This window comes from Triturus cristatus, chromosome 1_2 (assembly GCF_964204655.1).
Source record: "Triturus cristatus chromosome 1_2, aTriCri1.1, whole genome shotgun sequence".
Lineage (NCBI taxonomy): Eukaryota > Metazoa > Chordata > Amphibia > Caudata > Salamandridae > Triturus > Triturus cristatus.
This window is the reverse complement of record NC_140580.1, coordinates 1146698362-1146726239: the sequence shown is the minus strand read 5'-3', so window position 1 is coordinate 1146726239 and position 27878 is coordinate 1146698362. Positions and strand designations below refer to the sequence as shown.

Below are 27878 nucleotides of genomic sequence, written 5' to 3'. Positions count from 1 at the left end.
ATAGGCTATCTCTGCAACCCATAGCAAGTCGACCCATTCTTCCCTGCCCTGGTCCACAAAACATCGCAGATACTGTTTGAGCGTTTGGTTCAGGCGCTCGGTTTGGCCGTCCGTTTGAGGGTGGTAGCTGGTGGACAGGGCGGTCTTAACATGCAGCGCAGTGCACCAAGTCTTCCAGAATTGCGCAGTAAACTGCGACCCCCGGTCCGACACGATCACCCCAGGTAATCCATGCAGTCGTACCACATTCTTTAGGAGTAGTGACGCCAATTCCCCGGCCGTAGGGACTCTCTTGCAGGGGATGAAGTGCCCCATTTTCGTCAAGTAATCCACCACCACCAGTATTGCCGTCATCCCCTGGTCTACCGGTAGGCCCACCACGAAGTCCAGTGATATGCTATCCCATGGTCTATCCGGGGTCGGAAGTGGATGTAAGAGCCCTTGGGTTCGGCCATGGTCGGCCTTCATGGTAGCACACGTAGGACACTCCTGTCCCCACCTCCTGACATCCACTCTCATGGTTGGCCACCAGAAATGCCGTCCCATGCTAGCCACCGTTTTTTCAAAGCCCAAATGACCTGCGCATGGAGAGTCATGGCACCAGATGAATGCTTGTTTCCTTAGCCTAGGCGTGGGTATCAATAGGCACCTGCCCTTCAGGGGTATCCCGTCCTTCAGCTGCCATTCTCTGTGACTGAGGAGCCACCTCCGCCATGCGAATGACCTGATCCCTCTCTTTATTCCCCTCAGGAAAGTATCCGGTTGGATAACCCCCAATACCATCCTCGGGGAAATGATGGAACACTCGGTTGCAGGCAATGGTTCCTTAACTGCAGATTGACGGGACAGGGCGTCCGCCTTCCGGTTTTCAGTCCCCGGCCGATATGTGATGCGGAAGTTGAACCCCACAAAGAAGATCATCCACCGCAGCTGCCTGGGAGAAAGGTGTCTAGTGGCCGTCATGAACTGTAGGTTCCGATGGTCCGTGTACACCGATACCACATGTCTTGCCCCCATCAACCAATGCCTCCATTCGGTGAAGGCGTCCTTGATTGCGAGAAGCTCCTTCTCCGCAATATGGTAGTTGCGTTCGGCGTCGTTGAGTTTGCGGGACATGTACGCAACGGGATGAAGCACCCCTGTGTCGTGGTTGCGTTGGGACAAGATAGCCCCCAGCGCCACATCCGACGCGTCCGCTTCCACCACGTAGGGGAGATCCGGATCGGGGTGAGCCAACACCGGCGCCTTACCAAAGGCGCTTTTCAGGGCCTCAAAGGCTTTGTTCGCTTCAGGGGACCAGACAAGCTCCTTGGACTTCCTCAGTAGCTGTGTGATTGGGGCCACCACTCCTGAAAATCCATCTATAAACCGCCTGTAAAAGTTGGCGAAGCCAATGAAACTTTGGACGTCCTTCACGCTTTGGGGCACCGGCCATTCTTTCACCGCCTTGATCTTTCGTTCTGCCATCTCCTGTCCCTCTGGACTCAGCATCACTCCGAGGAATTCCACGGATGTGACGTGGAAGTCACACTTGCTGAGTTTACAAAACAGCATGTTTTCCCTCAGCTTTTGGAGCACAGCTTTGACGTGGTGTACGTGCTCCTCCACACTGGACGAATAGATGAGGATGTCGTCGATATATACGACCACGTAGATATCCAACTCCTCTCTGAATACCTCATTCAAAAAGTACTGAAAGGCTGCCGGGGCGTTGCACAGACCGAACGGCATGACGAGGTACTCAAAAAGGCCGAACCTGGTCTTAAAGGCGGTCTTCCACTCGTCTCCGTCCCTCATGCGCACCAGATGGTATGCCCCTTTCAAATCCAACTTGGTGTAGATACGAGCTTTCTTGACCTGTTCCAGAAGTACACTGATGAGAGGCAAGGGGTACCGATTTTTTATGGTTATCGCATTCAATGCCCTAAAGTCCACACAGGCTCTCAGCTCCCCATTAGCCTTCGGGATGAAGAAGAGTGGCGAGGCGGCCGGAGACTTGGACGGGCGGATGAATCCTAGCCTGAGGAGTTTATCCAGGTACCCCCGGAGATGCACGTTTTCAGGCTCCGTCAGGGCATACAGCCTGCCGCTGGGAACGCTGGCCCCTGGCACCAGGTCGATCTGGCAGTCAAACTGTCTATGTGGTGGTAGCACTTCCGCCTTCACCTCATCAAATACATCCTCAAAACTGTGATAAGCCTGGGGGAGAGCCACATCTTTTTCTGCCGCTGTAGCCACCGTCTGACTCCCGCTCTCATCTGCGTCAAGGGATTCCGTTCTTATTATTATTATTATTATTATTATTATTATTATTTATTTTTGTAAAGCGCATAGTCACCAAGAAGTATCCCAGCGCTAGGAACCCTAATTCAACAGTTCGGCGGTACCGGTACAGTGCAGAGGTGGGGGGGGGGGGGGCGGATGGGAAAAACAAAGACTCCGATTCGTGGGGGGACTTAAGACCTTAGGGAAAGAGATGAGTTTTTAACTGCTTCCTGAAGGGCAGGTATTGCGATTCTAGTCTCAGGTAGCGGGGGAGCGAATTCCAGAGGCGTGCCGCTTGGACCGAGAAACGTCTTCCTCCAGATCGGGCTTTCTTGAATCTGGGGGTGTTGATGAGGTTTTCTGAGTCTGAGCGTAGGGATCTTGTAGTTTTATAACGGGTGATGAATTTGTTAAGGATCGGGGGGCCTTGATTATGTAGTGATTTATGGACTAGGCATAGAGCCTTGAATTTGACTCGCTCCCTTATGGGGAGCCAATGAAGAAGTTTGAGAGCAGGTTTAGCAGAGGTTCTGGCAGGGGTATTTGTGATAATCCGGGCAGCGGTGTTCTGGATTCTCTGAAGCTTGTTGAGAGTCGCTTCCGGAGCGCCCAGATAGAGCACGTTGCTGTAATCAAGCCTTGAAACTATTAGGCCTTGGATTAAGAGTTTTTGGGAATTGGAGGGTAGCAGGGGCAGGACTTTCCTCAGAGATTTCAGGAGACTAAAACAGGTCCCGGCGACCTTCTTTGCCTGTATAGTGAATGAGAGGTCAGTATCAATCCACACGCCCAAACTTTTTACCTCTGTTTTTGGGTCAGGGGGGGGACCCAGACAAGCTGGCCAGATGTTAGGGGAGAGTGAGATACCTTTTGGGCCAAGGAGGAGGACCTCCGTTTTTGTCCCATTTAATTTTAAGGATGACCTATTCATCCAGTGGTGGACCTGCGTGAGGCAGTTGTATAGGTCAGCTGATTGTTGTCTGGGGTGGGACAAGGACACCACTAATTGCGTGTCGTCAGCATAGCTGATAACACTCACTCCGAATGGGGTGATGACCTCCTCCACTGTGGACATATAGATATTAAATAGTGTGGGACTCAGGGAGGAGCCCTGAGGCACACCACATTGGAGGGGCATTTCAGAGGAGCGGGCATTCTTCTCCCAGATCTGGTAGGTCCGTAGGGCCAAGAAGGATGAAAGCCAGGACAGGGCTGTGCCTTCCACACCAACTCCTTTGAGTCTATCAATAAGGAGTTGGTGGTTCACGGTGTCGAACGCCGCACTTAGGTCGAGGAGGATCACTGCCACTGATCCTCCTCCATCCAGTAGTGCTCTGGCCTCCTCCACCGCAGCCAGGAGGGCGATGTCCGTGCCCTGCCCTGGTCGGAAGCCCGTCTGGGAACTTTTTAACCTGTTATTGGCCTCCAGAAACTGCGATAGTTTCCTATTTATCAGTTTTTCAGCAATTTTGCTGACTCCTGGGAGTAAGGAGATGGGCCTGTAATTAGCCAGAATTTCAGGGTCGAGAGTGGGTTTCTTCAATAGTGCTTTTACGACGGCCATCTTCCAACTCGGGGGTACAACTCCTTGCTGGAGTGAAGTGTTGATCAGATGAGTAAGAGAGGGGAGGATTGTAGGAGCTACCTCCTTGAGGATTCGGATTGGAGCGGGGTCCTTAGGAGATCCGCTCTTCAAAGACTTAAGCGTGTTACTTACCTCTTCTGTTGTAACTTGGCCCCACGAAGTGAGACAAGTGGGTAATGTGGGACAGTGGAGAACGTTATCTTCACACGGATTAGCAGGGGGAATTGAGTCCAGAATTGTTTGGATTTTCTCGTGAAAGAAATTAGCCAGCCGCTGGCATTTCTCCCGCTCGGCTTTAGGATCGGACAGGTATCCTGGTCTTTGTTCTGGGGTTTTTATAAGCTCTCTAAGGATAACATATGATTCCTTGCTGGAGCATCCCGCTTTCTCTATTCTTTCCTGGAAGAACGTGCTTTTCGTTTTCCGGATGGCGGTTTTATAGGAAAGGAGAGAAGTAGAGTAGATGTTTTTATTAATTACTGATTTATCTCTTCTCCAGGAGCGCTCTGTTCTTTTGCACTCCTGGCGCAGAGCTTTAAGCTCTGGGGTGTACCATAGGGCAGAAGGTAGTCTTCTAGGATGTTTGAGGGTCGCAGTTTTTGGGAGTAGAGTGTCTAGGGATGAGGTGATCCACTCATTAAACTGTTTGTCCACCGTGGTAGGGTCGGAAGAGAACTCAGGGATGGAGTCTTTAAGAGTGGCGGCCCATTCTACAGGTGATAGTTTGTGCCATCGACGGTCGATTACCCGAATTTTAGAGGTTCGGGGGTACGAAGTGGGAATTTCCCAGGTGAAAGGGACCAGAAAATGGTCCGTCCATGGGAGGGTCACAGGTGACTTGGTGGTGATGGTAGCTATATTGGTGAGGATGGGGTCCAGTAGATGTCCCTTCTCATGGGTGGGCTCGTTGTTCACCAACCGGATATTTAGTGAAGTTAGGTCTTGCCGGAGGTCATAAGCTGACCGATCCGATGGATCCGTGAAGTGGAAGTTTATATCGCCTAACATCAGGAAATTGGATGTAGACGAAGCTAACTGTGATACCGATTCAATGACGGCATTAATAAAATTCCCAGGAGCACCTGGGGGGCGGTAGATCAACAATCCTGCCAGGGAATGAGCTGGAGAGGTTTGGATAGAGAATTCACAGCTCTCACAATCCTCAATGACGGCGTTAGAGATTCTACAGGTAAATTGTTCCCTGAGAATTATAGCTATCCCCCCTCCTCTCCCTGTTGGTCTGTGTAGAGCTTGGGAGAGATAGCCTGTGGGTAGGGCCGTGACGATGTCTGGGTCGGTGCTATCTGACAGCCATGTTTCCGTTAGAAACAGTATGTCGAGATCGTGATCTTGGATTAAAAAATTCAATTCGATAGCATGTTTCGGGAGAGACCGGCAGTTAAGAAGTCCCATCTTAACTGTGGGTTTTGTCAAGGTCAGGGGGGTCGGTTTACAGCGCGAACACTTCGTGAATGTGTTACCTTCGATATGCGTGTGGTAACAGGCCAGGTTTTCTTTAGGTTGTAGGGCGCGTAGAGCGTCTCCCGTATACATCAAACGATCTTGGGGGCCATCTGGCAGAGTCCCTGGGCCTGGGGCCGTCTGGGCCCGGACGGGCCCAGACGGGCTTGCCTTTGGCGCGCCTTCGGCGCGCTGACGGCGCGCCCGCTGCGCCCGTCCGCTGCGCTCCCTGAACTGACACATGATTTATGGACGGGAATTGAGTTGGTCGGAGGTGGGCGTGGCCTCCCGGAGGGGGCGTGTCCTAGTCTCCTCGTTGCCGTTAATGGCGGCTTGCGCGTGGGTCCTGGGTGAACACAGCGATTAGATCAGCTGCTTGCCAGTGCCACAGGTGAGTGCAGGGGGAGGGGTGCAAGGTGATTTTTTAAAAAGTACACAGATACAATAAATTTTAAAAATGACAATCAGGTTGCATAAGCGTCGCTCCCGGCTTCCGCCTCAGGAGAATTGGGTTCAAGTGCAGCTCTCGCGTTCAGAGCGCGCTTTTAACTGTTTTTTCTTGGTCGGAGGTGGGCGTGGCCTCCCGGAGGGGGCGTGTCCTAGTCTCCTCGTTGCCGTTAATGGCGGCTTGCGCGTGGGTCCTGGGTGAACACAGCGATTAGATCAGCTGCTTGCCAGTGCCACAGGTGAGTGCAGGGGGAGGGGTGCAAGGTGATTTTTTAAAAAGTACACAGATACAATAAATTTTAAAAATGACAATCAGGTTGCATAAGCGTCGCTCCCGGCTTCCGCCTCAGGAGAATTGGGTTCAAGTGCAGCTCTCGCGTTCAGAGCGCGCTTTTAACTGTTTTTTCTTGGTCGGAGGTGGGCGTGGCCTCCCGGAGGGGGCGTGTCCTAGTCTCCTCGTTGCCGTTAATGGCGGCTTGCGCGTGGGTCCTGGGTGAACACAGCGATTAGATCAGCTGCTTGCCAGTGCCACAGGTGAGTGCAGGGGGAGGGGTGCAAGGTGATTTTTTAAAAAGTACACAGATACAATAAATTTTAAAAATGACAATCAGGTTGCATAAGCGTCGCTCCCGGCTTCCGCCTCAGGAGAATTGGGTTCAAGTGCAGCTCTCGCGTTCAGAGCGCGCTTTTAACTGTTTTTTCTTGGTCGGAGGTGGGCGTGGCCTCCCGGAGGGGGCGTGTCCTAGTCTCCTCGTTGCCGTTAATGGCGGCTTGCGCGTGGGTCCTGGGTGAACACAGCGATTAGATCAGCTGCTTGCCAGTGCCACAGGTGAGTGCAGGGGGAGGGGTGCAAGGTGATTTTTTAAAAAGTACACAGATACAATAAATTTTAAAAATGACAATCAGGTTGCATAAGCGTCGCTCCCGGCTTCCGCCTCAGGAGAATTGGGTTCAAGTGCAGCTCTCGCGTTCAGAGCGCGCTTTTAACTGTTTTTTCTTGGTCGGAGGTGGGCGTGGCCTCCCGGAGGGGGCGTGTCCTAGTCTCCTCGTTGCCGTTAATGGCGGCTTGCGCGTGGGTCCTGGGTGAACACAGCGATTAGATCAGCTGCTTGCCAGTGCCACAGGTGAGTGCAGGGGGAGGGGTGCAAGGTGATTTTTTAAAAAGTACACAGATACAATAAATTTTAAAAATGACAATCAGGTTGCATAAGCGTCGCTCCCGGCTTCCGCCTCAGGAGAATTGGGTTCAAGTGCAGCTCTCGCGTTCAGAGCGCGCTTTTAACTGTTTTTTCTTGGTCGGAGGTGGGCGTGGCCTCCCGGAGGGGGCGTGTCCTAGTCTCCTCGTTGCCGTTAATGGCGGCTTGCGCGTGGGTCCTGGGTGAACACAGCGATTAGATCAGCTGCTTGCCAGTGCCACAGGTGAGTGCAGGGGGAGGGGTGCAAGGTGATTTTTTAAAAAGTACACAGATACAATAAATTTTAAAAATGACAATCAGGTTGCATAAGCGTCGCTCCCGGCTTCCGCCTCAGGAGAATTGGGTTCAAGTGCAGCTCTCGCGTTCAGAGCGCGCTTTTAACTGTTTTTTCTTGGTCGGAGGTGGGCGTGGCCTCCCGGAGGGGGCGTGTCCTAGTCTCCTCGTTGCCATTAATGGCGGCTTGCGCGTGGGTCCTGGGTGAACACAGCGATTAGATCAGCTGCTTGCCAGTGCCACAGGTGAGTGCAGGGGGAGGGGTGCAAGGTGATTTTTTAAAAAGTACACAGATACAATAAATTTTAAAAATGACAATCAGGTTGCATAAGCGTCGCTCCCGGCTTCCGCCTCAGGAGAATTGGGTTCAAGTGCAGCTCTCGCGTTCAGAGCGCGCTTTTAACTGTTTTTTCTTGGTCGGAGGTGGGCGTGGCCTCCCGGAGGGGGCGTGTCCTAGTCTCCTCGTTGCCGTTAATGGCGGCTTGCGCGTGGGTCCTGGGTGAACACAGCGATTAGATCAGCTGCTTGCCAGTGCCACAGGTGAGTGCAGGGGGAGGGGTGCAAGGTGATTTTTTAAAAAGTACACAGATACAATAAATTTTAAAAATGACAATCAGGTTGCATAAGCGTCGCTCCCGGCTTCCGCCTCAGGAGAATTCCACAATGCAGGATGCAATACGGTGACGTCATTTCGATGCGATGTGTTGGCCAATCCACAAAGGGGTTGTGTTTCTGTAGCCACGGCAATCTCAATATGACGCCATATTGGGGCGCTCGGATGATGTTAAAATCGATTTGTTCCAAATGGTTCCTCCCATATCTCATCGGAAGGACCCCCGTGTGCTGTCCGATGGGCCCCGTCACCAATCGCCTTCCGTCTACCGCATAGACGTCTTCGGGTACTGCTTTGGGAAGAAGCACTAGCCCTAGCCTGCATGCCTCGTTGTGGTCCATAAACATGCCAGTGGCCCCTGAATCCACCATGGCCACAACGGGTATCCACTGGTCATGCACTCCCACGTGCACCGTGATAAACAGGTGTCGTTGTCCCTTAGTGACCGAGTTGGAAAGTGAAGGGATGGATGAGTGACTCCGAGATGCCCCTTCTCTGGTCTTGGAGTCCTCTAGTTTTCCGCCGGTATGTCCACCACGGCTGTTACCGACCGGTTGGCCCGATAACGTGACGTCTTCGGTTTGGCAGGGCATTCACGTACGTAGTGGCCTTTTTTGCCACAATACAGGCACAATCCTTGTTTACGGCGTGACTCTTTCTCCGTGGCTGTGAGGCTCGCTCGTATTGCGCTGATGTCCATGGGTTCTCCCTTGGATGCGGTGGAAGTTTCAGGACTTCCCACCGTCACATAGTATGGAAGGGATTTTCCTTTTCTCCCATGATCCCCCTGTCTTTCACTTAGCCTATGTTCCAGCCGTAATACCAGGTTGATAAGGCCCTCACATGTCTTGGGTTGAGGGTCAATATGAGCCACGGCGTCCTTGAGCTCATCGCACAGCCCTTGATGGAAGAGCGCCGTCTGTTTAGCAACAGGCCACTTGGTTTCCGCAACCAGCCTTCGGAACGCGTTGAGATACTGCACCAGGTCGTTGGATCCCTGTCTCAACTCAAGCATTTCACGGTCCGCCGTGTACGAGTCAGCCCTTCTGTCGAATACCTTCAGGAATTCCTCGCGAAAAGCACCCCAATCACATAAGAGGGGGTCGTCCCTGCTCACCAGAGGTACGGCCCATTGTGCCGCGTTTCCAGCCAAATAGGATATAAGGAAAGCCACACGAGCCTGACTCGTGGGGAACGCCTTTGGTTTGCACGATAAATGTAGCGCCACTTGTGTGAGGAATACCTGCACTGTGTTAGGATCCCCACTGTACCTCTCTGGTGTTGCCAAGGGGATGGCTACCGGCATTTCCACTACTACCGCAGGGGTCTGGTTCGTGAGGGAGGTGCTGGGCGTGAGCGGGTCCAATTGGATAGCATCCAGTCTGGCTTTTACATCGGCTGTTTCTTGCCTAGAGGCAGCCACTTCAACTTGCATGGCCGCTAAAGCAGCCAGCACATCATCAAGTGTTGCCATGTCTGTTATCGACCGGGAGACAGTTAGTGTTATTAAGGTCGGATATTTTGTAACGCCCTGAACGTCTCAGGATCGTTTAACAGACACGACAATGAGGACGCAACCACTTGTGAAGGGTTAGTTCTTTTAATGAAGGCAAATAAAATACAAAGAACAAACAAAAGTTATAGTCACTGGAATCCTCCAGGCTAAGTACGTTACCAGCCCACAGCACGGATGGTCCTAACCGTCCTCTGCATATACGCCGATCCCGGCGTATGCCAACAGAGGGCAGAAATGAAATGGCCGACAATGCCAATCGGTAGGCTGTGAGGGGCACGAAGAGTGTTGGGGAGAATCGAGGAGTCAGGGAAACACCCAGCCGGGGTCTCTACCTGAAGGGAGCAGCCGCTCAACCTCTTCCTCAGACTGCACCGGGACGCGGAGTCACCTCCTGGTGATGCGTCACCGATACCCCAATCACAAGCAAGAAGACTGAACCGAGAGCAGCCGCTCGATCGATCCTGTGGACTTCCGAGTCTGTAACGCGGCAAACACCTCCTGGTGTGCGTTACAGCTGGCAGTCCCTGTGTCTCTGGTCGGGCTGGGAGTTACGACTCCAACCAGCAAAAGCGCCACTGCGCTTGGACTCAGCCGAGTCAAAAAGCGAAGCTCAATGGTTGACCGGTAGAGCTTCCGGGTCCTTCACAGGTGACGATGGGGCAAGACACGGCCCAGGGAGTAACGACTCGACCTACCTCCGTTCTTGCCTTACTGGAGCACCACTCCGGAACACTGCTCTTCACGAAGCAGGTACGTCGGTGTAAACACAATATCCGACAGCCTTGTACCTCCCGGTTCCTCCCTTTATAGGGCGTGTTTTCCTTGAGTTATGTAACAGCTCTCCTGTTTACATAAGGGCGTGTTTCCCTTGAGTTATGTAACAGCTCTCCTGTTTACATAAGGGCGTGTTTCCCTTGAGTTATGTAACAGCTCTCCTGTTTACATAAGGGCGTGTTTCCCTTGAGTTATGTAACAGCTCTCCTGTTTACATAAGGGCGTGTTTCCCTTGTATGACAGGAATTCTTGACAAGTGGAATGTGGTTTTAACCACGTTTCCGTGAGGTAACACAGATCGGGTTGTTTAGAAGAAATTAGGTCCCAAACTTCTGCACTGTGTTTAGATAGTGACCTAATATTACACAAGATATTCTTCCTCCCTGATAGAGTACGATTACTTCCGGGAACCGTACTGATAGCGGGATCGAATAATATAGGGCGGTCAATGCTGTTCGTATCCCGGGTATATATAGTGCACTGAGTATGGCAATATAGGTAAGAAAAAGGCCCTTCTACCTCAGGGTATTCACCTCCCCTGCAGCCCTTTAACGGTTGTGAGTTACATACCCGCAATACCTGGGAATTGTAGGTAACCCTCATACGTGGGGGTCCTTGCGTGTTGGTTGTAGCAACCCCCATGGCCCCAGGCCCCGTCCTGTCGCAGACGGGCGCAGACGGGCAGGTCTTTGGCTTGTCTTCGGCGCCGTCAATGGCGCCCCATTGCGCGCAACCACTGCGCGCTTTGGCCGACGAGGGCTAAATAGCCCTGTGTGGAGTGCTGTTAGAGCGCTAACCGCTCGACTGTTCCGGGGTTACTGGGCGTGTCTTGCTCTTGTCTACCCGCCCTCCGCTCAACGGTATTGGATACCGAGTCGGACCAGGGCGGGTAGGCTGGAACACCGAGCCAAGACAGAAACTGGCCCCTAAAGCCCCTTACAGTACAGGTACGATCGTCAATGCGCTATCAATAAATGTGTAACAGATAGGCAGTCAATTATAATATAATACAACACACAATGAGGATGGTTGTAATTGGATAGGCAAATTAAAAATTACGCCGCAGGTGACTTTAAAATCTTCGATTCTAATCCACAATTTCAATTGCAGAAGACACAAAGTTTCCTAATGAATAAATTCTGGATGATAAAGTGGTCACACTATTGTCAACCACAGCCAAAGCATTTTCCATATTAACCCTGTCAATCTCGCGCAATCTCTCTCCAGCTTCCTGCTGAGAAATCTTCCATATCTCGTTGTATGTTCCATTCAGGAAGCACTTTTGACGTGGGTTTCTGGGACCCAGTAAGAAATCCCTGAGATCCAGGTCATCAGAAAGCAGGGACAAGTGTTGTCACCTGGGAAAGTGTTTAACTAATCTAGGCATAACTTCCCAACACTATAAGATGTTACCACCCCTGCGTGTTCTTTTTGTACATGGTGTAGGTCAGGCCTGTTGATTTTAAACCCTCCTGTGTTACCCAGGAAACTAGACTGACATTTATCTGTGTCTAGAGGACAAACCAACCAACTCTGCTGATCGGGGTCTGATGTATTGTATGATCCGTTGAGGAGCATGGCATCTAATGTATCCTCACTGTACTTTGTTTATTATTTCCAATTTTCAAAGCATACAAATGTGGGAATGCGGGGTATGTTCAAATCGTTTGCCTTAGGTAAACCAAGACATAAAGTCTGTTGCACTGTTTTATTCAGGAAAATCATTTAATGTGGTATGAGGCATGCTCTAAATACCTCTTCGTTTCTCTGATAAAATCCATTCAGGAGTAGAAAAGAGTCACCAAACCAATCCAGAGTACAAGGAAAAGTGATTAGACCTGGGCAATGAACTAGCCCGAGATATTTTAACTATGCATTCCATTAAAAACATCAGGCAAAAACTCTGGGCCCGATTCACAGAACTAACTTAAGACAAAATCCTAAACTTACTACTTTTTGTATTCACAGAAGTTAGGATTTAGTCTTAAGTTTGTCTTAAGTTTGTCTTAAGTCTGTCTTAAGTCTGTCTTAAGTCTGTCTTAAGTCTGTCTTAAGTTTGTCTTAAGTTTGTCTTAAGTCTGTCTTAAGTCTGTCTTAAATTTGTCTTAAGACAAACTTAAGACAAAATCCTAACTTCTGTGAATACCAAAAGTAGTAAGTTTAGGATTTTGTCTTAAGTTAGTTCTGTGAATCGGCCCCTCTGAGTCAGCTACTAAACTGAACCCACAAATGCTTTGATAAAGCAACTTTACATGCTAAAAAGCATGTAACCGATTCACAAAAGTGAACTTTGATAATGAAAAATATCAGGCAATGAGAGAGGTGATGATTTTGGGGTCTCCCCTAACCTAGGGGGAGGACCAAGCAGATGCCTTGAATACTTAGGGCCCAATTCACAGAACTAACTTAAGGCAAAGTCCTAAACTTACTACTTATGGTATTCACAGAAGTTAGGATTTTGTCTTAAGTTTGTCTTAAGACAAACTTAAGACAGACTTAAGACAGACTTAAGTTAGGATTTTGTCTTAAGTTTGTCTTAAGTCTGTCTTAAGTCTGTCTTAAGTCTGTTCTGTGAATACCAAAAGTAGTAAGTTTAGGATTTTGTCTTAAGTTAGTTCTGTGAATCGGGCCCAAAGAGCAGATCATGCTCAACGATTCAGTGGTGGTCTCATCCTCTTAGGACCATCCAAAGCACAGTTATGGGCAAAAATACAATCCCAACCAAAGGCCCTGCAAAGCATTATGGGACGAGATTAGCAGTGGGCAGTGAATATTATAGTATCCAATATCAAAATATTCCGCAAGGGGCAGCAGCTCTCGGGCTGAGCTGAGAGCTAATACTATAAATTCTACAAAGAGCTGCAGTTCAACTAGTCATTGCTAGGTGTCCCTCAAGTCAAATGCTTTTGCATTTGACTCATGAGGGACACCTAGTAACGACTAGTGGAACTGCAGCTTCATGAAAGGGTTTCAATGCTTTTGCATTTGACTTGTGAGGGACACCTAATAACGACTAGTGGAACTACAGCTTGATGGAATAATTTCAATGCTTTTGCATTTGACTCGTGAGGGACACCTAGTAACGACTAGTTGAACTGCTCTCTTTGTAGAAATATTTTGATATTGGATACTATAATATTCACTGCCCACTGCTAATCTCATCCCATAATGCTTTGTAGGGCCTTTGGTTGCGATTGTACTGTTGCCCATTACTGTGCTTGGGGTGGTCCTAAGAGGATGGGACCACCACCAAATCGTGCAGCAAGGTGTGCTCTTTCTTTTCAAGGCATCTGCTTGGTTCTCTCCCTAGGTTAGGGAGGATCCAAAATCATCTCCAAAAGAAGGGAAAGGAAGAACAAACACCGGGATTAGCTCAATGCCTCCTCGTCTGGGTCTAAGTGCTACCACCACCAAGCGTTGTGCAGGGGAAGGAAACGGGAAATACCGGGTGAAGGTTCAGTGATGGGGAATTACGTCAAGAACCACACGTGTCCTAATTCCCCGTACCACCCCACCCCCCCCCCACCAGAATGATCCCTTCAATGCTACTTGCCTTGGGCCACGACCCGGGATCAGGGCCGTGGCGTTGGGACCCGGGGCGTCCTCTCCCTTCTCTGGGCCGCCGGGCTTGTCCGCAATGTATACTGCTCCAGGTGTCTCTGGACTTCCGTCTTCACCTCCGCTGGGCTCCTCTCCCGACTCGTCGCGCTCTCCACTCTTCGGTTTCTCCTCCGTCTCTCCTCCGTTTTCTCCTACTTCCCGCCGCTGTCTCCTTCTGTGTTTGAATCCCCGCCCTTATGTACGTCCGCCTGTGATGACGTCTGGACGTATCTCCCAAGCGCCACTAGACCGCTGGGTTCTTCTGGAGTTTTCCCAGTGTCCAGGCCCGTGTTACTCCACTTTGGGTCCGGTGGACCCTCAACATCCTCACACATCTCCCCCCTTAGGAATGGACATTGGGGCCATTCAGAAGATGAGTGCCGAGACAGGTAATCAACACTGACTTGTTTCGCACCTGGAATGTGTATGGTCTGAAATGAGAAAGGTTGTAAGGTGAGAAACCATCTAAGGATGCGGGAATTGGTGTCTTTATTCTTCGCAAATCAAGTAAGAGGGGTGTGATCTGTTAGGACAAGGAACTTTCTTCCTATTAGATAGTATTGATGGGACTCTATGGCCCATTTGATGGCTAAACATTCCTTTTCTATTGTTGATTAGTTGTTTTCCCGGGGGAACAGTTTTCTGATGATATAAAATAGGGGTTTCAGTTCATCACTGGAATCAGGTTGGAATAGCACAGCACCCAGACCGTGGCCTGAAGTATCAGTTTGGAGGACAAATGTTTGGCCAAAATCAGGACAACGCAACACTGGGGCTGTACATATGGCATGTTTTAGGGCCCGAAAACTATCCTTGTGTGTTGGAGTCCAGGTGTGTATGCGTGTGGAGTGAGCTTTAGACAGGTGATCCGTTGGGGGACTGGCTATGGAAGAAAAACAGGGTATGAATCTACGATAGTACCCTATAAAACCCAGGAAAGAACGGACCTCTCGTTTTGTTGTGGGTCTAGGAATGGTCTTAATGGCTTCTATCTTGTTTACTTGGGGCTTGATATGTCCTTCCTGAATAGTGTAACCTAAATACTGTATCGTGTTTGTACCCAGTAGGGACTTCTTTGGGTTGATGGTAAGGCCAGCTGATCGTAATGTCGAGAAGATGGATTCTAGATGCACTAAGTGTTCCTCCCAGGTTTGGCTAAAAACAACAATATTGTCAAGATATGCTGTGGCATACTCTTGGTGGGGCTTTAAGACATGATCCATTAATCTTTGAAATGTTGCTGCCGCCCCATGTAATCCAAAAGGAAGTACCTTGAATTGGTAGAGGCCCGAGGGGTTTGAAAATGCTGTTTTCTCTTTGGAGTTGGAAGTCAAGGGAATCTGCCAGTACCCTTTGTTAGGTCAAGTGTCGACATATACCTGGCTTTACCCAAACGTTCGACCATCTCGTCTATTCTGGGCATGGGATATGTATCGAACTTGGTTATTGCATTTACTTGTCTAAAATCGATGAAAAAACGCAGACTACCGTCTGGTTTTGGCACGATTACCACCGGGGAGCACCAATTACTCTGAGAGGGTTCGATTATTGATGACTGGAGCATGACGGTCACTTCTTTCTCCACTGCTTTCCTACGGGATGCCGGGATGCGATATGGTTTTTGTTTTACGAGCTTTGTTTCCAGGGACACGATCTCGTGTTGGACCAAGGTGGTTAACACGGGACTGGTGTAAAACAGGCCAGGAAAGGTCTTCATCAAAGCCCCTAACTGGGTCTTTTGTGTGGGTGATAACACCTCCTCAGTGGGCACGATTTGGACTACGGAATCTTGGACAGACAGGAGGGGTATTTCTAACGGTTGGTTGGTACAGGCAAGGTAGGCAGGAGTTCTCGCCAATAGGGAAGGCTGTGATTCCTCCCATTTCTTTAAGAGGTTCACGTGGTATATCTGTTTACCCCCAACGCGTTGGGGCAGTAATACACTATTGATGACTGGTGTCACTCTTTTCTCTACCACATATGGCCCATGCCACTTCATCAGCAACTTATCTTCAGTGGAAGGGAGTAAAAGAAGGACCTTCTCACCTGTTTGAAATTCCCTTAGGTGGCTGTTCCGGTCGTAATATCTTTTCTGTGTCTCCTGTGCCTCTTTCATGTTGTCGTGTACCATCCCCCACAGCTGTGTTAAGGAGGATTTAAGGTAAGCGGCATATTTCAATAGGGGTTTTCCCTCCTCGTCTTTTTCTTCCCACTGTTCGGGCACCATGTCCAGTGGGGTTCTAGGCTTTCGCCCAAACAGCAGCTCGAAAGGGGAGAACCCAGTGGACCTCTGTTTGTGCGTCCGTAGAGCAAAGAGAACCAGGGGCAGCTTCTGGTCCCAGTCCCTCCCAGTTTCTGAGATGACCTTGCGGAGTAGGTTTTTAATCGTTTGTTGTAACGCTCCACAAGGCCATCTGTTTGTGGGTGATAAACCGAGGTCCTGATCCTGTCTATCCCCAGTATCGTGCATATCTGCGCCATCAGACGGGACATAAAAGGGGTCCCCTGGTCCGTTAGGATCTCGGACGGAAATCCTACTCTTGAAAACAGAGTTACCATGGCTTGTGCTCTAGCGGGAGTAGTCATGCTTGAGAACGGAAAGGCCTCGGGGTAACGACTGGCATAATCTACTATAACTAGGATGTAGCGATGTCCTCTGACTGAGGGAGTCAGGGGGCCTACTAGGTCCATTCCGACCCGCTTAAAGCGGATATCAATGATAGGTAATGGCTGTAGCGGGTCCTTTGTGACAACCCCGGGATTTGTGTATTGACAACGTGCACAAGCAGCGCAGTGTTTCGCTACATCTCTGTACACACCTGGCCAGTAAAATGTCTCTAGGAGATACTTTAGGATGTTCTCCTTGCCGTAGTGTCCACCCTCTACATTATTATGGCCCAACAGGAGTACATGTTCCCGCAAGGAGGTTGGTACAATTGGTTGTATTCTAGACTGTGGATCCCCCTTTACAGCTCTATACAACAACCCCCTTTTTACCAAGAGATAAGGTCCTACCTGTTCCGGTGGTTGTTCATGGACCTGCTCCCAGGCGTGTGTGAGAGAACTGTCCTCCCGTTGGGCTGTATGGAAGCTCCTGGGTTTTGTTCCATGATTGTCTGAAAGGGAAAGAGGAAAGGCAGGACATGACAGCTGCGAGTAGGAAAAATCACTTTTCTCCCGTCGTTTCTCCTGTCTACTTTTCTTAACCCTAATGTCTGGCTCTTCTAAATCAATCCCGTTAAAAGGGGCTTCTTGTAACCAGGCCCGGGCATTCCGTTTTGTTTCTTCCATGTATGTCTTGAATTTGGCGTGGTCAGTCCCTATAATGACTGCTTCTGGTAAGGAGGGTATTACACCCACCCTCCGTAGGAGGGGATCGTTGTCTACCTCTAGCAAGACTTCTGCCATGGGGTACGTTTTGGTGTCCCCATGTACACATGTTACCCTCACTTGTTCTGTGTCTCTAATCTGTGGAGGGGCGATCAATGACTCATCCAGTACTGTGACGTGACACCCAGTGTCTAGTAGCGCTTGCCTTTTTTTGCCGTTGAGAAACACCTTTTTTATACAGGTGAGGACCCTTCCCCGTTAGGAAAATCCTGCCCCGGGTATAACCCACCTCCATAGGTTCTACTGATGGGGTACGTTGGGAACATTGCCTGGCTATATGGCCCATTCGGCATAGCTGTAACATTGTGGGCCCTATCCGCTTGTGCCTGACGGTGGGACGGGTGGTCTAAGGACTGGGCGGGGTGGTATCTGGGGCTTGCTTTCTGGTCTAATGGAGGTTCTCGGGGACGGATAAGACTGGGACCGTGTTGGTGAAAGAGGGAACTGGGGCCGTGCGATACCAGCTCTAAAATCAGGAGCCCTGTGAAAGGCACAAGCGATCTCTACTGCTGATGTGGGAGTGAGATTCAGGTGTTGCTTCACCCATGACCTTGTACTAGGCGGTAGGGCGTCCAAGAATTGTTCTAGATAGATAGATTTTTTTCTACTACTTCCTCTACTGTGGATACATGCGGTGTTAGCCATCAGTTGCCAATGTCTCTTATCCGGTAGTATAAAGCCCGAGGATTGTCTCCAACGGACCATTTTTCCTTTCTAAACTTGTTCCTATAGTGTTCCTGATCGAACCCCAACCTTTCAAGAATTGCTTTCTTCACATCGTCATATGCTGTAGTCCCGGCCGGATTGGCTGCTTGATAGGCAGCTTGCAATTCACCTGAGAGAAGTGGGGCGATGTATTGACCCCGCCTCTCCTGGGGCCAAGCTGCTGTGGATGCCACCCGCTCAAACTTCAAAAAGAAATAATCGGGATCATTCCCTTCCTGATATTTTTGGAGGACTGTTCCGGGGACATTCGGACGTACTCAGGTGTTTACTATGGTGTCAGTGAGCCGTAATATGGCTGAATCATGGACCTGCTGGTTAGTAGTGGTTAGGCTGGCCTGATCTTTCAAGGTCCCTTGTAGGGCTTCCCTCTCCATTTGTGCCGCCTGTAACTGTTGTTTGAACACTATCTGCAAGTGTCTTTGTCCTTCGACCAATTGTGCAATGACATCCTCCAAAGGCATGGGCTGTGTCATGGTTCGACTCGTAGGGACAGGGGAGTGATCCCACTTCTGACACCACTTTGTCAGCGGCACGATGGCCCGACGGGTGGAAAGGAACAAGGGGCACACACAGTAGAAGTTTTTCAGAGTCTTTCTTTTATTGTATGGCCGTCGTTTATGGGTACGTCGTTTATCAGTCCCATAGACCCGATGGGTCAAACAATATAAACACAATAACAAAAGAATTGCTGGGGATCGTCTTCTCCCTCTTGACCGTCTTCAGGGGCTCGTATTCGGCATTTCCACGGGTCTTGCTTCCTCCCTCGCCTGGGTGCTCCAAAAAAAGGGGTAGGAAGAACAAATACTGGGATTAGCTCAAGGCCTCCCCGTCTAGGTCTAAGTGCTACCACCACCAATCGTTGTGCAGGGGAAGGAATCTGGAAATACCGGGTGAAGGTTTAGTGATGGGGAATTACATCAAGAACCACACGTGTCCTAATTCCTCGTACCACCCCACCACCCCCACCAGAAGGATCCCTTCAATGCTACTTGCCTTGGGCCACGACCCGGGATCAGGGCCGTGGTGTTGGGACCCGGGGCGTCCTCTCCCTTCTCTGGGCCGCCGGGCTTGTCCGCAATGTATACTGCTCCAGTGGTCTCCGGACTTCCATCTTCACCACCGCTGGGCTCCTCTCCCGACTCATCACGCTCTCCACTTGTCGGTTTCCCCTCCGTCTCTCCTCCGTTTTCTCTGACTTTCCCGCCGCCATCTCCTTCTGTGTTTGAATCCCCGTCCTTATGTTCGTCCACCTGTGATGCCGTCCGGACGTTGTATCTCCCCAGCGCCACTAGACCACTGGGTTCTTCCGGAGATTTTCCAGTGTCCAAGCCATGTTACTCCACTTCTGGTCCGGTGAACCCTCGACATCCTCACAGTCTGGTACCCACATTCTCACCCCAAACAGGATCTCATAGGGTGCACAACCCCCAGGGATTTTCTTGGCATAGTATTACGTGCCCTATGGACCCCGTATAGGTGATTCACCCAACTGCAACCCAAGCCTAGTTCCCTAGCTGTTAAGGATTGCAAGACCACTGACTCATTGTCAGTGAAATTGCTCTCCCTCCCTCGCAGCTCCACCATTAAGTGAGGCCTTCCCCCGAGCCCCTGCACTCTCGAGTGGAGTGTTGGTGTTCGAGGCCCTCCTCCAACTGCAGGTTTCACCTGCGCCTCATCCCTGGTGGTCCTGTGGACCTCTGTCTCCATTCTCTCGCTCTGCTTTTTCTCTCCTTTTTCACTCCTTTTTTCTCCCCCCCTTCACTCTCCTTCTGGGTCTTTCCTCAGTTTTCTGTCGTTTTCCCCTCATTTCAAGCTCCCCCCTTCACTCTCCTTCTGTGTCTTTCCTCCGTTTTTCACTCGTTTTTTACCCTCATCTCAATCTCCCCCTTTCACTCTCCTTCTGTGTCCTCTGTGTTTTTCCTCCACTCTTTCTTGCACTTTTGCTGCCTTATTTGCACTTTTCTCTCTCTTTTTGCCTTTTTCAGCCCGTTTTTACCTGCCGCTGCTGCCACCGTGGCCCCTCTCCTCCATCACGACCACTGCGACCAGCCCAATCCAGCTCCCCTCTCCGCTCCGGCCTCCCAGCTGTCCAGCCCTCCCTGACCCCTACTTAATGGCGGCCAAAGGCAAGCCCGTCCGCGACCCGACTGTGACCAGTGCCAGGAACCCTGGATCTCTGCACTGCCAACGCTATGACCCAGCGGCACTCCACGCTCTCAACCCAGGCCGCAACAACAACTGCAAGCTAGCATCACCAACCAACACCCACGGACCCTTCAGCTGTCACCGCTGCCGGCACACCTGCAGCACTGCCAAGACCACGTACCCAGTGCAACCTGCCCACAGGAACACAACCGAACCAAAGACCCTGCAATGCATCCTCCTCAACGTCCGATCCCTCCACAAACACGCCACCGAAATCCGGGACCTCCTCGACAGCACCACCCCGGACGTAGCATTCTTTACCGAAACCTGGACCAACACCACCTCAGGACCGGACATCGCCATTCCCCAAGGATACAGGATCTCCAGGAAGGACCGCACCACCCGCCCGGGAGGAGGAATCGCCATTGTCCACAAATCTACCCTCCACCTGAGCACACTTCCCGACGAGTCCACAGACCTGATGGAACACCTTCACTTCAAGATACTGGCCAGCCCTACCTCTACCCTCCGAGGAACCCTCATCTACCGACCCCCTGGACCCCGCAGACTTTTCGCCAACTCTATCACGGACATCATCTCCTCGTACGACATCGCGTCCACTATCTACACCCTACTGGGAGACCTCAACTTCCACCTCGACAACCAACTGGACCCCAGCACCACATTCCTCCTGGACAACCTCCACAACATTGGACACTGCCAGATCGTGACTGAACCTACGCACTCAGCAGGACACACCCTCGACCCCCTCTTCACAACAGGAAACTCCATCACCTTCAGCCACACCACTGAACTCCCATGGACTGACTATCGATGCGTCCACTTCACCTTCAGAACACCCACCATCCACAGACACCAGCACCTGCTCCCACGAAGAAACTGGACCAGAATCACCGAATACCAGCTAATCTCATCACTGAGCAACTCCACCCCAACCATCATGGAAAACGACGACCCCAATACCGCAGCCCGAACCCTGCACAGATGGATCGCCGACAGCGCCAACACTATAGCCCCCCTCAAGGAAAACAACAACACCCACGCCAAGAAAGCTAGAGGGTTCACCACCGAACTTCGAGAGTCCAGATGCACTTGCCGCCACCTCGAAAAGGCCTAGAGGAAAACTAAATCCACAGAAGCCCACAACAACTTCAGAGCTGCCACCAACGCCCACCACCAACTCATCAGAAAAACGAGGAAAAAAGCGATTGAAGACAGAATCTCCACTCATGCACACAATAGCAAAGAACTCTTCAACATCATCAAGGAGTTCGCCCAACCCACCAGCGAGTCCACCGACATCTCTCCCTCACAAGACCTCTGCGACAAACTCAGCACCTTTTTCCACCACAAAATCAAGAGCATCTCCGACAACTTTGACGAAGACAACCAACACACTGAACCCTCACCAACCAACCCGACACCCTGAAGCCAGCGATCGACAACTGGACAGCCCTTACCACCGAAGACACACTGAAGACGATGAAGTCAATCCACTCCGTGGCCCCCACAGACCCCTGCCCCCTCTACATTTTTAACAGAGTCGCCGACACCATCGCGCCCATGCTCTGCCACACCATCAACCGCTCCCTGGCAACTGCCTCGTTCCCCGATGACTGGAAACACGCTGAGATCAACCCCCTCCTGAAGAAACCCTCGGCGGACCCCACTGACCTAAAAAACTACAGACCCATCTCCCTGCTCCCGTTCCCAGCTAAAGTCATCGACAAAGTAATCAACAGCCAACTCGCCACATTTATCGAAGAGCACAACATCCTCGACTCCTCCCAATCCGGCTTCAGAAAAAACCTCAGTACGGAAACCGCCCTCCTCGCCACAACAGACGACATCCGCACCTTACTGGACAAAGCAGAAACAGCAGCCCTCATCCTCCTCAACCTCTCAGCGGCGTTCGACACAGTCTCTCACCGCACCCTAATACACAGACTCCATGACGCAGGGATCCAAGACAAGGCCATCGACTGGATCCGCTCCTTCCTCTCCGGCAGAATGCAGCGGGTCAGACTCCCCCCCTTTCCTCTCGGACCCTACACTTACCACCTGCAGAGTCCCCCAGGGGTCCTCCCTCAGCCCTACGCTCTTCAACGTCTACATGGCTCCGCTCGCCCCCATCGTCAGAACCTACGGACTCAATATTGTGTCATACGCTGACGACACCAAACTCATCCTCTCCCTATCCAACGAACCCAACACCGCCAGACACAACTTTCGAGAAGGCATGGAAGCCGTCGCCAAATGAATGAAAAACAGCTGCCTACAACTAAACACCAACAAAACGGAAGTACTCAGCATGGGCCCAAACCCTGACGCCTGGAATGACACCTGGTGGCACCCCGCCCTCGGAAGCCCGCCCACCCCCACGGACCACGCACTCAACCTTGGAATCATCCTGGACTTGGAGCTCAAAATGGACCAACAGATCAACTCCGTCTCGTCCTCCTGCTTCCACACCCTCCGCCTCCTACGTAAGACCTTCAAATGGATCCCACTCAAACACAGAAAGACCGTCACTCATGCCCTGGTCACCAGCAGGCTCGACTACGGCAACGCACTCTATGCCGGATTAAACAAAAACCTCACCCGCAAGTTACAGAACATCTAAAACGCCGCTGCAAGACTGGTCCTCAACCTGCCAAGACACTGCCACATCTCCCAGCACCTGCTCACACTCCACTGGCTCCCCATCGGAGCTAGAGTCACCTTCAAGATGCTAACCCACGCTCACAATGCCCTCCACGACACCGGACCAGCATACCTGAACAGCCAACTCAAATTCCACGCACCCCAAAGGACCCTATGATCAGCCCAGCTCTCCTACCCTGCGGTCCCCACCAGAAAGACCAGATCAGGAGGCTGCTCCTTCTCCTTCAGCGCGGCCAGAGCCTGGAACGACCTTCCGCTCCACCTCAGACAGACATCGCTCCCCATCTTTGCAAGAAACCTCAAAACCTAGCTCTTTGACAGACCCCCTCCTTGATGGACTGGAACCTGCGACCATGCCCCCCCCACTGCCCTTTAGACCCTTATGGGTGAGTAGTTGCGCTTAACAAACACCTAATTGATTGATAAGTCCCAGTTCTTTCTCTCAATGACCGAATTTCCCTCTGGAAGGTAGGGGGAGGAGTACTGCAAGGTCACATCCAAACTTCCCATGGCTTCTTTGTAAGCCTGAGAGCTAAACGCCGGACCCTGGTCGTAATGTAGTGTGCCAATTGCGTATGTCCTGATAAAGACTGGCAAATCCTTTATAACAGTTTGGGCATCAGCCGAGGGCTGGGGCCATACACAGAGGAATCAAGAGCATGAATCCACTGCCACCAAGATATACTTTTAAGCCCTCGTCAGAGTGTAAAGGGCCGCAGTGAACCAAATAGACACATGCAAGTGGTTTGTCTGTGATCAATAAAGGTGTTTGCGGTGGACGTGCTATAGTGGAGCCTTTCATCTGCTGTCAGATGTCGCATTTAAGGACAAAGTCCTTGGTCTGTTCAGTGAGACCTGGACACCAGTAGTGCTGCTTCAGTAATGAAACTGTAGCATTTATCCCTGCATGTGCTGAACCCAGACCCTCATGTGCAGCTAGTAGCAATCTCAATCTGCGATCACTGTTTGATATTACTCTATCCCCCACTCCTTGAATTTGAGCTTATGGAAAATGTTGTGCATCTAACTTGTAGGAGTACTTGAGAGAAAAGCCTTTCGGCAGTGCTGAGCTGTTGCGCTTGGCATTGACAGCTATCATAGTTGCTCCATCTATTCTCATGCTAGAACAAGTAATTGCAGCAATGGCAGCAGTCGCACTGTTGCCTTGGCGGCTTCATCTGCCTTTGAATTTCCTTCAACGGGAACACCAATACACTGAAGACTCAATGTATGAATTACATGAACCTTTGTCAGGCCTTCATTCAGCTTTGCCACTTGTTCCCAAAGCATCTTGTGCTTGATTGTACAAGCCTTCGAATCTTGAAACCCATTTTGGCTCTAATAGTGAAGGTATTCTTTGTAAGACTGGACACAGCAAAATGAATCACACACGATACGTGTGGGGAATTTGCGATCCGTATTTTGTAGTGCCAGTATCAGGGCTTTTAGTTCTGCCAGCTGCGCTGTGCAGTCCCCTAGAGACTGTGTTTGTGTTATCCTGGGAAGAAACTTTCCGTCTCGCATGCGCCCTTTTACAATTGCACATGCTGCGTAATATTGTTGTTTCGATCCTACGGCAGGTTGACTAGATCCATTGGTATAAATGATACATTCATATCGATCTAGAGGCATAATTTCATTTGGCAGAGGATATTCTTGTTCGAACTGCAGGAATGCTTGTGTTTGTAATGTAGCATCAAATCTGTAATCTACATCTGTTGCAGTGAGAGAGTTAGCCCACTGACTCCATCTTGGATGTAGAGCTGTAGCATTTGGTAATGACAATTATGCGTTTTCCCAGATCCAGGGCTCTCTCTCGCATTATAGCAGTCTGGATAGCTGTGAGTTTTTTCAGTGGGTGCAAAACGCATTTCCGTGTTTGTGTACAGATGTGATTTGTATGCTATAGGTACTGTATCGCCTTCATTGAAAGTAATGAAGGTGTACCCGGTTGGTCTAGCGACCACGCGGATCTCCAGGTTAGTCATGTTGACACGTGCGTGTAAACGTCTGGAAGCAAGCATGTCAGCTTGTACGAAACGTAAAATATCAGTATGTTCCTCTGTCCAGTGTTGCACTGAAAAGTCAGACCTAATTAAGTCGTAGAGTGGTTTCACCCTTTCTGTGTAATCCAAAATGAAAAAATCTTAAAATAGATTGTAGTCTATTCAGAGTTGTTGAAGGCTTTTACCTTCACTTGATAACTTGTATCCCAAAACCAGGACACTGAGGTGGGCTAGTTCAGATTTTTTCTAATTGAATTTGTAGCCCAGGTCAGCAAACCCCACTATTATGTTGTTTACTCTAGCCAAATGTTCCATTAATTCATCGTCCTTCAGATAAATATCATCTACATAGGACACCGCTTCCTCATCAATAGTTTGAAGTAACTTTGTTACTCTTGCTGAGAACAGCACAGGGCTATTCTTATACCCTTGTGGCAAATGACAAAATTGTCGCTGAGACTCTAGCGCTAAAAATGCGTCAAATATCTACTTCTAGGCTCTATATTCTGGCAGAAAAAAAACATATGAGATGTCTAGGGTTGTTTTGTATTTTTTCCGCACAATGTTATTTATCAGTGCAGCACTGTGTGCATTCTGTACTGCTAATGTGCATGTGGATACATTTAAATGTCTGTAGTCTAAGACTAAACAATATGAATTGTTGGGTTTCATTACGGTAAACAAAGGATTATTCATAGATGAGGTGCAATTCTCTATTACACCCTGGTACTCAAGTTGATTTAAGATTTCTTTGACTTGTGTCTTTGCTTCATGTTTAATTGGGTACAGTCTCTGCGGTTGAGGAATCATTTTTAATTGGATCTCGTGATGAGAAGACTCATCACCCCACCCAACATGATTGCGGTATAGAGCAGGCGCTAAAGCTGACGCCCACTCCTGTGCGCATACATTTTTAACTGATTCTGCTATGAGGTTGGAGAAAGCAGGTAAAATTACTTCTTCCCCCATTGGGCAATCTTTTACGAACTCAGGTGGCCAATCTTTTTCAGCCAAAAGAATGTTGTAACCAAGTGTCAGGTCCTCTCAAAAGAGACCCTTCACTGCTCTTTGTATGTCCCCTTCTATTTGAAGCGTTATTCTGTATAAACGATGTGGGACACTCACTCTCGTATCCGGTGTTTACACTGTGATATACTCACAAAGCGTTACTACTTCCAGAAAATCCATCATGTTCTGGTGTGCTATTGTGACTTCTGTGCTGTCCAGCATCGTCACTGCCCATTGCTCGTTCAGAAGCAGAGTCTTCAGCAGCCTGGGCATCTCTGGTCTTAATCCTTGCTACTTTTTTATTTTTAAATTGAGGTTTCGTAGATTTTTGTTTATACTCATAATTGATGATGTTGTCTGAAGAGCCACGTGTCTTCCTTTTCGGCTTTGTTCGCTCTTCTGATCCTTGCTCTGACTGTCCTCCTCTCTTCAAGCATTTCTGATTGATCCTGAAAGGAACTAGCGGAACGTGCATCATTATCCTGATGTCTCTCAGGCTTTCTAATGTTATCACTGTTTCTGAGATTGTATCTCTTTTCAGTGTGCTCTGTTGAGGAAACCCGATCCGTGATTGTTGTTTATTTTGTTTATTATTTTTTGGTTATTATCCCATTTCGTTTTAGAAGAATCAGGTGCTTGCTTAGTGTTATCCTTTTCAGAATTTCCCTTAACCACTGGTTTCCCAGGTCTGGCTCTCAGATTCTCTTCCCAGAAAAGCGTATGCTTGTGCGATAATCTTAGATAACTATCTCTCCTGTTGTATAGGAGCGAATTCCCTCAGGCATTGGCGTATAGCCATCGCAGCTACTCCCTCTTTTATGCTCCTCAACATAAGGATGAAACTACTAGGCCATTTTGCCCAAGTCTCAGCAATTAAGTCCAGGGCAGGTTCTGTCCCATACTCATTCTGTATTTGTTTCAATACATCCAGTATTACTGCTATTGAAGGAGTATCATGAGTTCTCATGGAAACGACAGAAAAGACCGTACCCCAAGTGGCACAATCTTCTATCGGGGGAGCCATCCCTATTGGCAAGCAAATTGTTAGAATTCTGTGTTTGTCCTGAGGGCCCATATGGGGGAAAGCCACTTCAAGCTTTGCTATTTTTTGTGCTATCCAGAACGTTACTCGTTCCCAACTGGTGGAAATTCTTCCCATTACGACATTCAGCATTTGAGGGCTGATACATGTAGTATTCATTTGAGGTTGTGCAGCCTGGGCAGCCCTCACAGGTTGAACTATAAGTGTTCACATTATATATTGTGTAAGATTTCTGTAATTTTTCACTAAATCTTCATATAGTGTGCGCATTTCTGCTGCTCCTAAACTGTGAACATCGGGGTGTGGTGTATACGAAGCTAAGACCGACCAGGTCGCTCCTGATTTACTGAGCGGACTGAGTCTCACGTTTTCAACGGTGTGGGGCAGGTGCCTTTAAACCAATTAATATTCTCTTGGTAAGTTAACAGGATTTCTATGTCTACATATGGAAAGGATTCCTCTGGTGTCTCATCTTCAATGTAAGTGTGAAACAGTTGCGTGCTTGTGTCTGCAGCTGGGAATGTAACCCAAGAATAAAATACCTCTGTCCTGAATGCTTTGTGTGCCTCATCCACAAAGGTAACCTCTCCACCCGTTGCCCGGAGGCCATGTTCTAATAATTTCATAGTATCTGCCTGTCTGCAATTTTCTGAAATATTAGAGTAGCTTCTTGTACTTCAATGTCGTCTCCATGTTCAGTCATTGTAAAAACAACAACAAAAAAATGTTTTTTTATTAAAATGAATTTATTGAGATTCTGTTTGTACAATATGGGAATATTTTTAATCCTTCAAGCTTGATAAAACCTACAGCCAATACATAAGACGTACCTACTCAGCTTAGGCGGATTCCCTTTTCCCACTACGTACGTCTCTGGTTTAATGTAAGTAGGGAACTACTCAGATTTGGCCTTTAAATAAGTGCCTAACCAACGTTGGTAGCGCCATGTCGTGTTGTTCCTACTAATCCGTAGGATATGCACATTGTTTGGGCAACATAAACTAAGGGCTTGGTGTCAAGACTGTTTCGGGACACCCCCACAGGATATGTTGGCCTATAGACCAGCTAGCTCACAGTGCCACTGTAAGCCCCCCTAACATACCAGGGAGCGAACAGTTTCTGGCAACCCCTGAACATGACAACCTT

The 27878-nt window shown here is 49.6% G+C and overlaps 1 protein-coding gene across 1 annotated transcript in view; it reads left to right on the top strand.

Annotated features, from left to right (window-relative positions):
- The window catches only part of CFAP77 (cilia and flagella associated protein 77), a 1103317-nt gene that overhangs the window by 186606 nt on the left and 888833 nt on the right, over positions 1 to 27878 (top strand). The gene's annotated exons all lie outside the window — the stretch shown is intronic.